Below are 14,655 nucleotides of genomic sequence, written 5' to 3'. Positions count from 1 at the left end.
ACAGTGAGCAAGACAGTGCCTGATATGAAATGCTACTTGTCAAGCTTGACATTTTATGTCTATATTTATATCAATCTCAAGGAGATGGAGTTTGCTGACAGCAAATCCCAGCCATTAAAGCAGGATAGAACCTGCTGGAAAAGTGTGTCTGACTCAGTTTAATTGGGCTGTATTTATCATTAGCATTATAGTCTTTAACATCTAACCTACTGAAACTGTTTTTCTCCTTCAAGTCTTTCTAACTTCCCTAGTGTCTTGTAAGGTTTTTTTGTTGTTTTTCAGAGTTAATTACTTTTGGCTAGGTCCGGTGGTGCTCCAAGTTCATGACAAAACCTGAGACTGAACAAGATCACTAGTGTGTCAACACAAGGGATCCCACACTGCACCGTAGTCTGAAACACAACGGCATTTCACATCATGCAAGGTGGATGCGTGCCACCACTTAGGGAGCACCCGCTTACAGTATGTAGTGGCATAAAGAAACGCCACTTTTTTGGCCATAGGAAATATACATATATTCATAGTGACAGACCAAATTTGTATACTAGGAAGCAGCTGTCCTGTCTGTACAGCAAATACCCTTTAAGATTGCTGAGAGTTGGAAGCTGCCTGCTGACACCTATCTAGAAGGACAGAAGCCCTATCGGGTGAAGAGTTTGTCTTCTGGCTTCTATTTGTGAGGGGGAAATGAGTTAATGTGTCACTTGCGCTTAAACTAAGTAACAGTTTGAGACATTTTGGCTACATATAGATGCAGAGGTAATAAAAGGATGAAAAATTTGCAGCGAATGTGCTGACAATAGGGGGCCTCTCTGACCGTACCTACATCCTGGTGTGTTAGAAGGTGCCTGGAGATAGGGTGATGACAGGAATCCTTGCTTGAAAACTTGGTGCAAGAATTTTTCTGAGCACTGCGTGCAACTGAGCCTCCTCTGAATTCTCAGCACAGCACTAAAGCAGCTGGCAGAGTAGTGCTGGCACAGAGGCAGCTGTTAAGGCAAGAAGAAATGAGACTGCAAAGACTGAAGTTCCATATAAACAGCAGCTTAGGTGAAAAACTGAGGTCCTCTTTCCTTATCAACAGACCTTTCCATTGGTAATTAAACCCCCAGAGAAGTATGTCCCTCAAGAGCAAAAGATAGACCTGTTCAGATTTTGGACTCTGCCAACCCTGAAAAAATTGACTGGAGTACAGGGGAGGAAAGCAGATAATGCTAGGATGCACTGCCTCATTAGACATTTCCAGCTATGAGAGAAGAACTGATATTAGGCTTATTGCCAAGTTTTGCCACATTAGAGGGAGAAAGCAAAAGGACATAGAATAAAATTGGAGAAGGAGTAATAAAATGATTCATACCAAAGGGCAAGACTCCTCCTCCTCATCCCTGCACTCTGCCCCCTTATTCTCCCAGAGTGAATTATATGACATAATTTAGAGTAATATGTTCTCAAGTAAAATGCAGAATGTCTTTCCCTTTTTTTTTTTAAGTTTTAGTGAAAGAATTTTATCAAGGACAACCAGAGAAACACGGCTCATACAATTGGTGAAAGGGACAAAATTTTTCTGACAAGTAGGTTTTTGCCATGGCAGCATATATTAGGAAGACCAAACTGGCCACAGAATGGGAACATGGGGGAAAAAAAATTAATTTCCAGATGAAACATTTTGGTTTTTCTCCATACTAATTAATGTTTTTAGACTAAACTTAAGTACACTTTAAAATATTTTAGAAGAAAATTAAGAAAACAAAAGAAACATTCAATTTGGTATCAGACAACAGAAACAACCAGTATGTGTTTCCTTCAATCCACCTTTTTGTTTCTCAGCAAAAACCAGAAGTTGGTTTTTTTGGACATTTTTTAGTTTGAACGCATATTCAATTATTTGTATAGTTCAACTTTGAGGTGCCTGTATTAGAAGAAGACTTTCTTCTTCTCTTATGAAGTTGGTATTTACCCTTAAGGAAAGGAAAACCAAATAACTGTAAAATAGAGATGGTAGCTCATGTCTCTTCCTGGTAGTATTGGCAATAGCCCAATAGAAAGAATATATCAAGAGAGAATTAATATAGTGTGCTCTACAGGAAGTAAAGGAAATAATTCCTGTATATCAGAATAAGCAATGTATTTTACTCTATAGTAATATCGAGACTTTCAGAAGTACTTACTGCAGGTCTGTGCCAGCTTTCAAAACACAGACAATGCATAACATACCAACTCTGAAGGTGCCGTCTGCTCCAGAGTTCTTCATTCCTGGGCCTTTTTTTCCCACTCCATGCTACAGGTCACTACCTCCTCCACTGTGCCAGTACACTTGGCTCATGGATTGCTAGGATCTGGAACACCAAAATGACACAGCTGAAAACAGTCATTATTTTTTAACAGATATTTTCAACTGCATCCTTTCAGTGATCTGGTTTATGCAAACAAACAGTTACTCTTCCATTTTGACAAGCTCTAACTGATAGCCATTCCTGACTTCTTTTTAAATCACTGGGTCCAGTAGAAATAGCACAAGTACAAAAAAGAGATTACAAACCTTCAAATTAGCAAACTATAGCATATCACACCAAAGCTATGTATGTGTGTATACAGTAGACTGAAATCTCTTCTCCCTCTTTTCTACCATCCACTGAAAGTTTAGGTTAGAGTTCTCCTCCATGTTTTGATTCCTTCTCCTGTTAAAGTGTTTTGCACTTGCCTTTTACCTCAATTTCCTTCTTGATCTACAGATCACTGAACATCCATCAGAGGAAGAATTCACTTACTGTCGCTACAGCCAAAACCAGCGTCAGTTTCCGAGCAGCTAGTGCTGTTGAATAGAATGTGGGAAATTCACATACAGCCCTGGGGAACAGCAGATTACCAGTGCTCTGGGTGAAAACCTTGTCTTACGTGTGAGTAATGAAAACCTGAAGATTGGAACTGCTGAATGGCAGATGCAAACTCAGAGCTTATATTTTATGCTTAGTGTAAATGACTATTGAAAAGCTGAAATATCCATGTGTAAATGGCACATGGACGTGATTGAAAATGGTATCGTATTTGTCTAATTTCTGATCAGCTGGTCCCATGCCCCATAGCTAACTAAGCCTAAATATAATTTTTAACCTATGCATAACAGTAAAAGTTGAATGCATGAATGTGCAGAGGCAGGAACCAAACTGTTGGGGAACTCTTCAGCAAAAAAGGAGTAAGTACACAGTAATTTCTTCTCATTGGCAAGAGTACTTGAAAAACGATACAGGGAGACTACCAGTACAATTTTGAGCACAGATGTGTGTAGCCAATGCTAAACAGGAACTGCTCTCACTCCTGGCCAAAGACATCTGGGCAAAATAGCTCACTGCATAAGTGTCCAGAGCCAAGAGAGCTTCTCATAGCAGTATGAACATGTTGCTTATAGTACTTTACTGACTAGGAATTTGGCACATTTAATCCTGGGTGAGGATTGTTAGACCTGCAGACTGCTCAAAGGAAGTAGTTGAAAATTTTGATTGCACATACGTGATACACCATTAGCAAAGCAAAAAATATCAGCTGCAAAATCTGAACCGGAAAACGTGTATCTCACACTGATTATGAGTATGTTAGGGGGAAAGAAACTCATGAGGTACTATAAAGTACATCCTAGAATGCATATTGCTTGGAGAGGCACAAAGGCTGAAAGTCCATGTGAAATGTTTCTCATTTTTATGTTTCTCTGCAATCACAGTAGAAACAAATATTAAGCCTAACCTCCCCACTAGCAGTGAGGCTCATTAGGTACAAGTTGCATCATTTCACTAAGAAAAATAATACATTTCTCGGTGATTTATGAAAGCCAAAAGTCAGCTGACTGCTCAGGTTTCTCCCCAGTTGTGTTATAGCTCAAAGATTTGCAAATGGACATTTAAAACACGTTTCAAAACAATTTGTGTCTGAGTGTACATCTTGTTTACAAGAACAAACTACTGAAGCTGAGTAATAAAACTTGGAGAAATGCATTTTATAGTGGAAACACTGGCACAACTTTAATTACTTCAGTGTAACAGGCATCTCTGTGGACAGACTGTTCGGCCGCTTCCAGTGTATTTTAAACCTACATGAAAAAGTCAAAGAAGAAATCCATACAGCAAGAAATAGAAACATAAATCCCTTCCAAATGCAAGATGACTTCAGCTAAGAAAGCTTGCAACCCATTAAGACACAGTTCTTCAGATGAAAGGAGAGGCAAGCAGTGGTATTTCACCCATTGTCCATTTTGATTCCATTCTAACCAAAGTCAGAGGGAGCTTTACTAACAACTTAATAAGGAACAAGACCTCAAGTCTTTTGCAAATTGAACAAAAAAAGTCATTTAGGAAATAGATTGCAGGCTTAGAAGGAAATGCATCTTCAGCTGCTGTATAAGAAGAGACATTCATACCAATGTCCGCTCCCTAGATGCAAGGCATCAAAACAGAACAAAAATAGGTGGAATATCAATAAGGGCCAAACAATTAGCAACTTAATGGACTTTTGCTAGAAGTATGCAGTTTTCTGTGTACAGCACAGATCCAGCCTGGGAGAGAAGCAGTGAGCTGGCCATATGCCATACTGCTAATTACACCACCATTCCAGTAGGTATATACATATTAAAGTAAATATACAACATGATGTAGTAACAGACTGTCATCCAGAGAACTCAACAGTATTTTGTGGATTTAATGCAACATATGAGCTATAGTGGAATAATTTCATCCACCGCTGGGGCACACTGCAGCAACTGCTTACAGGTAGTAACAATGCCTGTAGTAAAAGCACTATCTCCAAGGGACATGAAGCACAGATAAACCAGAGTGGATTAAGAAGGCTCTACTGCCCCTATTAGCCATATTCATTTACCATCTCTATTAACTCAGGGTCCTGTGATATGGTCACAGGCACGTGACTGACAGTCATACTCCTACCAAGAGCACAGACAGATCAATCTGACACAGCAAGATAATTTAGTGAGGCACAGTGAAACTATTCATGATTACAATTCAGACAAGACAAAGGCCAACGGTTTTGAAGGAGATGTCACAGAATCCTAAATGGAGCATAAAATATCAGGGATTGTTTTATGCTTCCACTGTGACTTTTTTAACTGTGGCTCTGCATTGACTACCAGTAAACACTTGCAGTTACTGAAATCACAGCACCATTCCCTCCTGGCCTGTGATGGTCCCTAGAGATTTCTTCCTAAAATCAGGCCCTGCCCAGTATATGGAAACTGATGTGAGTTAAATGCAAGGAAAGAGACTGTACACAGAAAACCAGCCACTTTTCAGGAACATCTGCACTGCATATTATACACAAAATAATTGCTCCTAATTCATCTAGTTCAACTAAAAAATAAAAATAAATGAGATACCAAAATAGCACTGAAATCAGATTATTCTGTTTTTTTATATATATATATCAAACTTCTCTCACGTTGTAAATGAAAAAAAGCATCTCGTTACTTTAAGTAAAATAATTAATAGTAATAATCCTAAAAAACGCTTCCTGCATTTCAAAATATGGCAAAAATCAGGCCAGTGGGGAGTCATAAAGCAATATATCTGTCACAAAACTTCTAAACAAAATCTATATACTTTCTTGGTGCTCCCTCATGTTACTTCAGCTATGACTAATGAAAACAGATGTACTCTATATGAAATAGTCCTGCTGAAGCAGTAGAAATAGTAAAATACTTCTTTCACATAGCACACCAGAAACTGTTCTATTATCAGATAATCAGCTGCTCAGCAAACATTGCATAGAGGCAAGCAATAAAAGTCATTGACTGAAGAGCCATCTTGACAGCTCTAAAGAAAGCTTGAGTAAAAGCTTCTAGAAGCAGTGCTTTATTAGAGAGACTTACTAAATGTATCAATATCCTCTTAAAAAGTTTATCATCATATCTAGTAATTTAAACAGTCATCAAATTTATCTAACCTTCTAACCAACTAGACCTTGTCAACCAAGTTATGTAGTCAGAGGACATAATGGTTTAATTATTTCTATTTTCTTTCTAAATAATGTTATTGCTGGCCCTATGGGGTAAACATTTTGTCATAACTCTCCTGTTCCACTATATGACACTGCACATAATATATTTGGATTTACTGTCGCAATTTCAGCTCAGTCAGGACTTGTAGTTAACCATATTGATAGTGTGGATACAATTCCTAAAATACACGGAGGTAAACACAGAAGATTTAGATGCTAAGGAACTATACCTTCCATCATGAGGCAGAGTCTGAGCTGCTAGGTGTAAAGCATGGGTGATCGTCAAAATCGGTGACCCTATGCTTAATACAACCTTGTTAGTAATTTATAGTATGTGTCTGAAACCAATGTAAATTCCTTCTTTAACCACCTGTAAAATGGGCTTAATAAAGCTGACCTCTCTGGGGATGCAGACTTCACGCAGCAGCAGCAATCCCAGAACATGTTGCATAATGAACAAAGCAAAAAGCGCTACTCCCTGACTGAAAAGGACTTTGACCCATTGCCTTGTCTGTGCCTTGCTGGCTGAGCCAGGGTGAGAGGAAATTGCTGCCACCATGACAGACGGGCACATTCTCCTCCTTTCCCAATTTCAGACTATGCTGTAAAATGAACAGGTACATATAAAACAGCCGATACCTTCAGCCACCTTTGGACTGTCTCCCTTCCCACTGCCTAAATAAGTGGATAATCTCACCAGCAGTGATTGAACGGTGGTTTCAGATAACTCTGGCCTTCATTCAGAATTTGCAAAAGCCGCAACTCTGCAGGAGTTTGAGGGAGGCTTTCCATTTTGTATCTCATCTTTTGCCTAGAAGCATTCACTCCCTGTTCTATCCTACTAAGTTACGAGGTCAAAGATAATTATCCAAGGAAGAATTTCCTCTTGCTTAAAGTAATTTAAATTTGCTGCAATGACTATTTAAATGCTGGAATGAGCCACAGCATTTTAATGACTTTTAGGAATCCTCCCTTTCTTTCCCCACAAGCAATCTGTTACTGGCTCCTCTTTCACAGCAGGGCTAAAAAGCACATGGAACTGCAAGAAAGAAAAAGCCCTTATTAACTAGTTTCAAAATTCTCATTAAAAAAAGGGTCTATTTCCTACAAATGTCAGGTGTCCTGCTCATCTTCTATCAACAGATTTGCATCCTGTGATACAGGATGTATCCCCATGTAGCCTAGATAAAGCTGGATTAAGGAGGTCTGTTTCTCTTTGCACATTAATGAAACATCTCACTATGGCTCAACCAGCCATTCTACTGTTTGCTGCTCCTTTACATTCGCCTTCATGCTTCCTCCAGTTCCCATGAAATAACTCATGATCCCCACTACTGGTCTATTGAATTTTTTAACTGATTTGGCAGAAGTAATTGAGCAAATTACTTTTGAAAAGCAACTGCCTCACGTGATAGATTTCTCCCTCTGTCTTAACATGTCAAGGATGCCTATTGCAGAGAAAGATTTAGCAGACTCTGGAAAGGTGAATGTTTATGAGCTTGTATTTAGCAGACTCTGGAAAGGTGAATGTTTATGAGCTTGTACAGTTCCTTATAAGATACAGGACACAGAAAGCAAAGGAGGGTGGAAGAACACAAAAATCTTTGGGACTGTCAGATTTCAATGCACATATATACTTCCTAGTTTAGCTCTTTGCTTTCTTCTTTCTCAAGAGTTACTTGAGGTCCTCAGTATCTTCACAAATGTATAGGAAGCTGTACTGATTAAGCTCTCTGTCTCTGCAATCAGATTATAAATCAGGGAAGGAAAAAAAATAATCTAACTTGGCATGGTGATAATTGATCCTTTTCAAGCCCTCTGCCAGCAATTTAGCTTACTAGAATCCTGCACTGGTATCCCAAATTCTGGGGAGAATGCATACAGAAGTGAAATGAGGTGGAATTACAAAGACCACAATTTTACATTGTTTAACTGCTGGCACCAGCCTATTTCTGTCTGATTTTGTACAACGGAGACAGTAATTTTTTCTCCTATTAAACCACTGTCACTATCTTTAAAATTATCTAAACTCATATTAATTACTCCTTTTATTTTGTGCTAGAGCTCCAAACACCTGGTGTACTCTACTGAATCAGTTTAAAGTAACAAATCAGACTATTCAAAGCAGAAATATTTCATTTCCAATATCAAGGTGTTGTGTCAGAATGAAAAATCCTGAACTTTAGGGTTGCTTGGTAGCTGCTGTCGGAAACAGTGCTCTCTACATTATTTTCCACATTATACTTGTGAAACATTATTTCATGTATCCCCCAAAGGAAAGTAGCAGCAGACATGTGAAATAGTTCAATAAAAGATGAAAAGCCAAAGCAAGAGGAAAGATACTGCAGGTACCTCTGGTTTTTACTGAGGAGGTGGGAAGAAAGAAAATTCCTTAAATTGGAAACAAATTTCTATTGTTTTCCATATTACTCTTAGATTTAAAGTACCAGTTCAGAAGAGAATCTATACTTAGTGTAAAACAGTCTAAGCAGTTCCTGAACTGGAGTGTGGGTACAATAGTGGCTTTAATTATCTCAGTAAAAAACAAATGACAAATCACAGACACACAGGCTTTTAAAGTGCCCTCCAAAACTATCCACATCATTCTAGATTCATAACAACGGTCTTCAAACCTCAAGAAGAGTTCTCCTAAAATTCCAAGTATTCCATTCGCTTATAGACAAACATCTTTTTTTTTTGTGTAGTATGTTCTTATTTCTTCTTTTAATTTGAGACTGAAAAAAAGTGTAAGTTAATTTATGCTTTTTTTAAAAAAAGGTTTCTCTTACATTTTGGGTCAGGTTGTTTAATAATTTACTCACATCTATACAAGAGAAATACAGTAACCAGGCTATTTTCTGCATACCTACACCGTATTCCAGAAGTATTTATTCCACTACTATAATCTCTACAAACACCTTAGCTGTACGGAGATCGTACAATACATACAGAAGGTGCAACACATATAAAAGGTGTGAGTCAAGTCCCAGGGCTTTTGTTCTTGGCTGCTAGAGCCATCTGTTGCTTTGTAAGAAACCATCACCATGCAGAAGGGTATGATTCCTTTTGTGTGGGAGAAGAGAGACAGCATTTATTACTATTTAGATAGCGTCAATTCAGTGGTTTTCCTCATTAGAGTGAAAGTAAAAATACATACGTTGTTTCATTTGCTCTGACAGTCAATATTAGAAGACAGTCAAAGATGAAAATGTCTCAGCCTCAACCAATTCTAAACATGACCACATGCTGTTTTCATAATGAAGCTATTTGTATGGCCCATGCAATTCTGAAGGAATTAATCACAGCTAGCACAAGGTTCCACTGACTTCTGAATAAAAACTTGATTAAGTGAGGATCAGTCTCTGTCGTGAACTACTGAAAGATCTGGTAGAAAGTGGGGATGTATAGATTGTATGTAATGAATTCTAAGGCTGTGAACTGATCTATGTTGATTAAGAAAGCGAAATCAAAGAGCATAAAAGCATGGACAGAAATAGCACAGTGGCTTAGTCAATCCTAGCTTTCATCTCTGACCAGCATGTTTCACTTAAGATACAACGAATAAATTGTACAGTCTCAGCCTCGTCATCATGGCAGTACAGTCCATGTCACAGTATTTGTACAAAGGATGGTTCAGCATAGCGTAACCAGAGGTCAGCTCTGCAGACTACCAGGAGGCCACTGGCAGAGCTATGTGGGAATCTGGGACTGGAGTAACGTGGCTCAGGATGTCAGGGTAGACATTTACCAGCAGAGGTGACCGGGCAGAATAAGGAAAGCAGAAATGTGATGAGTCAGGACTGGAAATCACCAGAGATGTGCACAGGAAGTTTCCACAACTGATGACCAACTCTAAGCAAGATGTTAACGCTCTCATATTCAGACTAAGTACAAATAATTAAGTATTTCAACAACAACAGCAGCTGAATGGAAACATATACCAATACGTTGGCTGCTGAGCTGCAGCTTCTTACCAGCAGTCTGTCCTAAGAATCTCATCATTAAAGGCAATGATTAAGACAGAAATGTCACCTTACATTTATACAGCAGTTTTCATCCTGAAGCACTTCATTAACTATCTTTCTGAAGATCACTTTGCGATACTGATTTTACTGTATTTATCCTCTGTCTACCCAAATCAGAAAAAAGAGGCAGATTGTACTCTTTTTAGAATCTCATCAGATAAAACCTTAAACTGTAGTTTCCATAGAAACACATCATGGGTCTCTCAGTTTCTCTATCAAACCTGTTCATAAACTTTCACTTAATGCTAGATTTTCAAAAACATCAATTAGCTCTTTAACTATTTAGTGCTCTTCCAGTCTTTTGTGCTTACATTAAATAAAGGAAGTACAGCTAGACACAGTTGAACCATGTCACTGTTACATGGAGTGTCTCGCTTTCAACTTTATCATTACAGTGCATCTCTGAGGTGGAAAAGTAGTAAAGAAAGGGAATGGGGGGCAGTGATTTCATTCACCCACACATAGCCTGTCACACCAGAATTAATGCTCCCCAAGGTCTAAGGACGGTATCTGAACTATGTTATCGTTGTTCTAGTGAGATACAAGCTTTTATTTGTGGAAACCTGTATGACTATTTCTAATTGCAATATGAATCTGAGGCACAGATCTGACTCACTGAATGAAACAGACTGACAAAAGAAAAAGGCAAGAGAAGAACAACAGCTGCCAGGGACAGGGGAACAACAGGGAAAAGAATATTTTTTGGTCATCTAGTAAAATCTCTGAGTGTCAGTCAAGTCCCATTTGCACTTAAAATCTCCTGTCAAAGGTTGTTATAGATATTTGAGCCTCATATGAACCCTGACTATGGAAAAAACAATGCCATGTAAATGATGAACACAGGTCTGGGACACTTCATGAACATTCTGACACAAGCATATTCTGTATAAAAATATATTTATAGTATTTATTAACAAAGAATGATGCTGTGTTTACAAAAGGAATAAAACCAATCTGTACTTTAAACCTAAGGACTACCTAACCTTTCAAAAACTCCATTTTGCATGCTGTTGCCACAGGTGTTTCCATCTACAAAAATAATACTTCTCCCATTTTGCATATCCATGGGTATTTGGATGATCCATGGATGATTTACAAACATTTCAGAGACCACCTTCCGATAGGCGACAGGCTTAGAAATAGTAGTGTCCATGATACTGTTTATGTTCTCTACAATTGACCTGGCACTTTCCCTTTGTAGAAGTGGTGAGGCTTGTGTGAGTATGGAAAACAAATACCACCGTGTGCACCGTTTTGCAGTCTATTAACGTGACTAATACCACTTGCCAGACTCTACTGCCACTGACCCCTGGCTCAGAGTCAATTTTGTTGTGAATAACAAGTGAAGTAATACAAACATTTGTCTTTATTTTCTTAAAGTTTCCTTTAGTTCTTTTATGAATCCAATATAGCTGAATCACTGCTGCCAGAAATGTATTTGCAACAGAAAATATCCTTAGAGGCTTTGTTACTTTTGTCATCATTATACTGTTTGTCCTGAAATGCTTTCAGTGTCTTCCACAGTTACTCTATTTTAAAATATAGAACTATTAAATACACTAATAGAGTGAAACGTGCAGCACTTCAGTATCTTTTTTTTTCAGTAATATAATCTCTTATTCTGCAACTAACTCTTTCAAGCATGCCAGTGTCTTGGAATGCAGTTCTGCTCCTGAATTCTAGGGATGCAGTAGTTACCAGTGCTAAAACCTCCAGGCTATCTAAGTGTGAGACAAACTTGTAATTTCAGTGACATACTACAGGAGGATTTCTTCTGAGACTGGGTTTCTTGAATAGTAAAGTGATGTTCCATTGCTGCTTTAAGGCACCTTGATGACTTTGACTTGTTCTAGCAGGTCTACTTTTTTTTTTTATTACCTAAGGCTTTTTCTGTTTTGTTGAACACAAATTTTCTCTTTTGCCAAACCTACAGAAGCAAAGAAATCATTATATTGAAAAATCAAAAAGAGCACTGGCTGGCCAGATAAATTCTGGGAAAGACCAGAAATGACAAGTAAAACCTTTGCACACATGACTAGCATATGAAATGGCAGAGGGAATAGGAAAAAGGTTTCACAAGAAACTTATCTGAGAGCGCTGGGAAATTTGCAACTGTTACATCCCTTTTTCTTTTTTTTTTCTTTTTTCCAACAGTTCCTTCTGAAGGGGAAGTTCAACACAATGCCAACAAAGCTGGTTCCTACATCCCTCTCCCCACAGCATCCAAAGGATGAGAGGAGTGTGGTGTGAGGTGCAACAGATCGCTCTAACCTGGCTCCAGGGCCATGACAGGAGATCTTAGACTGCTAACAAGTCATGAAAACTGAGTCCTCTCTGAACCATAAGAAATACTTCAGAAGAAAAGAATTATTTCCAATATATTCTCTGTAGGCAAATATCATCAACAAAGACAGTTTAATTTGACTTTGATTTGTACTTGTGGACCCAAATATCCCTTAACAGGATGTATGGGAGAACTTAAAGGAGTTAGTTTGTAGAATTTGCTAGATATCCAAAATACATATAATGCTCGTAGATAGTTTGGCAGTAAAATAATTTGCTGAAAATTTGACCAGAAGAAATTTATATTTTTAATAATGAAAGCATGCTAGGTCAGAAAAAAAAATGCATATTATCTTACATACTAATTTGATGCAAAGCTCAAATGTCCCCAGCAGCAGCAACGGATTGGAGAGAGACACTGCTGTAGACCCCTATTCTTTCCTGTTACAATCCATGTACACCAATCACAAGGACTCAGTCTTCCCTCAGGACAAGCTTTGCTCTGGCTGGTCTTTATACGTATTCTGTAAGTGTAAACAACATAAAAATAATGAACCTCCCAGACTCAAAGATATTTTACAATGTATCTTTTAATGTGGGAGAAATTATTCTGTTTAAAGAAACCTGATTTTAAGAATCCCAAAATAGGAATGTTTTGATTCCAACATATACATATTCTATTTCCACTGAAAACAAATAATCCCATGATATAAAAATAGGCAACTAAATGAAATGCAGACATTTATAACGTGGGAAAAGTTTGTTGAACTAGCATTCTGGTTTTGATTAGTTTTAGATGTTTTAAGAGAAACTGATTCAAAGCAGTGTTCTTCAGAATAAAACTAACATATATGTAGACAGACCCACTGCAAATGTATAATGTTAAGTAAAACAGTTCTCCAGAGACCTAGCTCCAATTAAAAATTCAACAAAATATTTAAAAACATATATAGTAAGAATATGGTAGATGTCCCAACATACTTAAAGTTCACCCTTAAGAACTCCGACTGGTAAACAGCAATGGAAAACAATGTTTGTAAGAGTCCCTTAAAATTTATTGTAAACTGGGAAAAGCACAATAAAATAAAGCACAGTAATACACCTCGTTACCAAATTGTCATGTATAATCCCTGTGGGAAGCTGACAACACATAACACTTTATAAGCTTAGAAGAGTGCGTGTATAACTGAAGTTTCACATAAAATTTAGTATAGGAAGAGCAGCTCCAAATGGCATTCAGAAGCTAAACATTCCACATCCAGCAACTTTGTAAGGTAAGAATAAAAGACAGTTTCAGGAATAGCCTTTGATATTATTCCATAATCATTATGGACTACAACTTACTTTACTATAAGAAAGGGTTTTAAAACACAGCCTGAGGTGACAAAAATCAATATACTTAATATGTGCCTCAAACAAGACTGTCATTGGTAGTAGTTGTGGCTAGCAGCATGCTGACATCCAATGGTAGCTTTGCACACTGCTCTCAGTTTTTCCTTCTTAAGAAAAAAAATCACATATTGATAAACAACATATGGTAAGTAACTATACCGATTGTAGAGTATTTCCCTTTTGAGAGACAACAGAAAGCTGCAGCTACTGCCCGCACAAGAAAGAGAACAGGTGCTTCCACGGCTGATACACCTCACACAAATGCTCTTTCTAATTAACTGCCTACCAGACACAATAGAATTCAAGGAAAGGTTAAATAAACGCAGGCTTTACTACAGAGTAATACTGAGGAGTTGTTATTGACAAGAACTTCCCTATTTGAAATCAAACTGACTTATGTAAATGATAAAGGCAAAATCCAATGAAATTTTTCTCTTCATAAGGCCTAGAGATTAATAAATCAATTTTCAAGTCCACTGTTGTCTTCTAGCCAGACAAAAATCAAATTCTTTAATTCCTTTATTTATTTAACCAAAAATTAGAATGAGAAGACATTCAGATATTATTATTTAGTAAAGGTTACATTTTTCTCTTTTCATACTTAAGTCTTTTAGTATTTCAGGAGCCTTCACAGTCTGCAGAATGCATCTGATTTAACTCTTTAACTCAGATCCCTTGAGGCATCTCACTGGTGTGTGGTAAAGGACTTCTGAGTTACTACAGCTACCTGTTATTAATCCTGATGCTTTTCTTAATTTCAGTATTTAAGGAAAAACTGAAATTGTATTAAATGACATGATAATATCACTCAGTTCACACAGCTGAAAGGAGAGAGGACTTACCACACTGGTTAACTTTCTAGAAATTACCTGTGCAAAGCCACAGCAGAAAACAGTAGATGGCAGCAATAACCCATGGAAGAGAAGCATCACTGCCCACCACTGCCCTGGGGTTTTTC

This window comes from Aptenodytes patagonicus, chromosome 18, assembly GCF_965638725.1.
Source record: "Aptenodytes patagonicus chromosome 18, bAptPat1.pri.cur, whole genome shotgun sequence".
NCBI classification, from domain to species: Eukaryota; Metazoa; Chordata; class Aves; order Sphenisciformes; family Spheniscidae; genus Aptenodytes; species Aptenodytes patagonicus.
Note: the sequence above shows the minus strand (reverse complement) of the source record.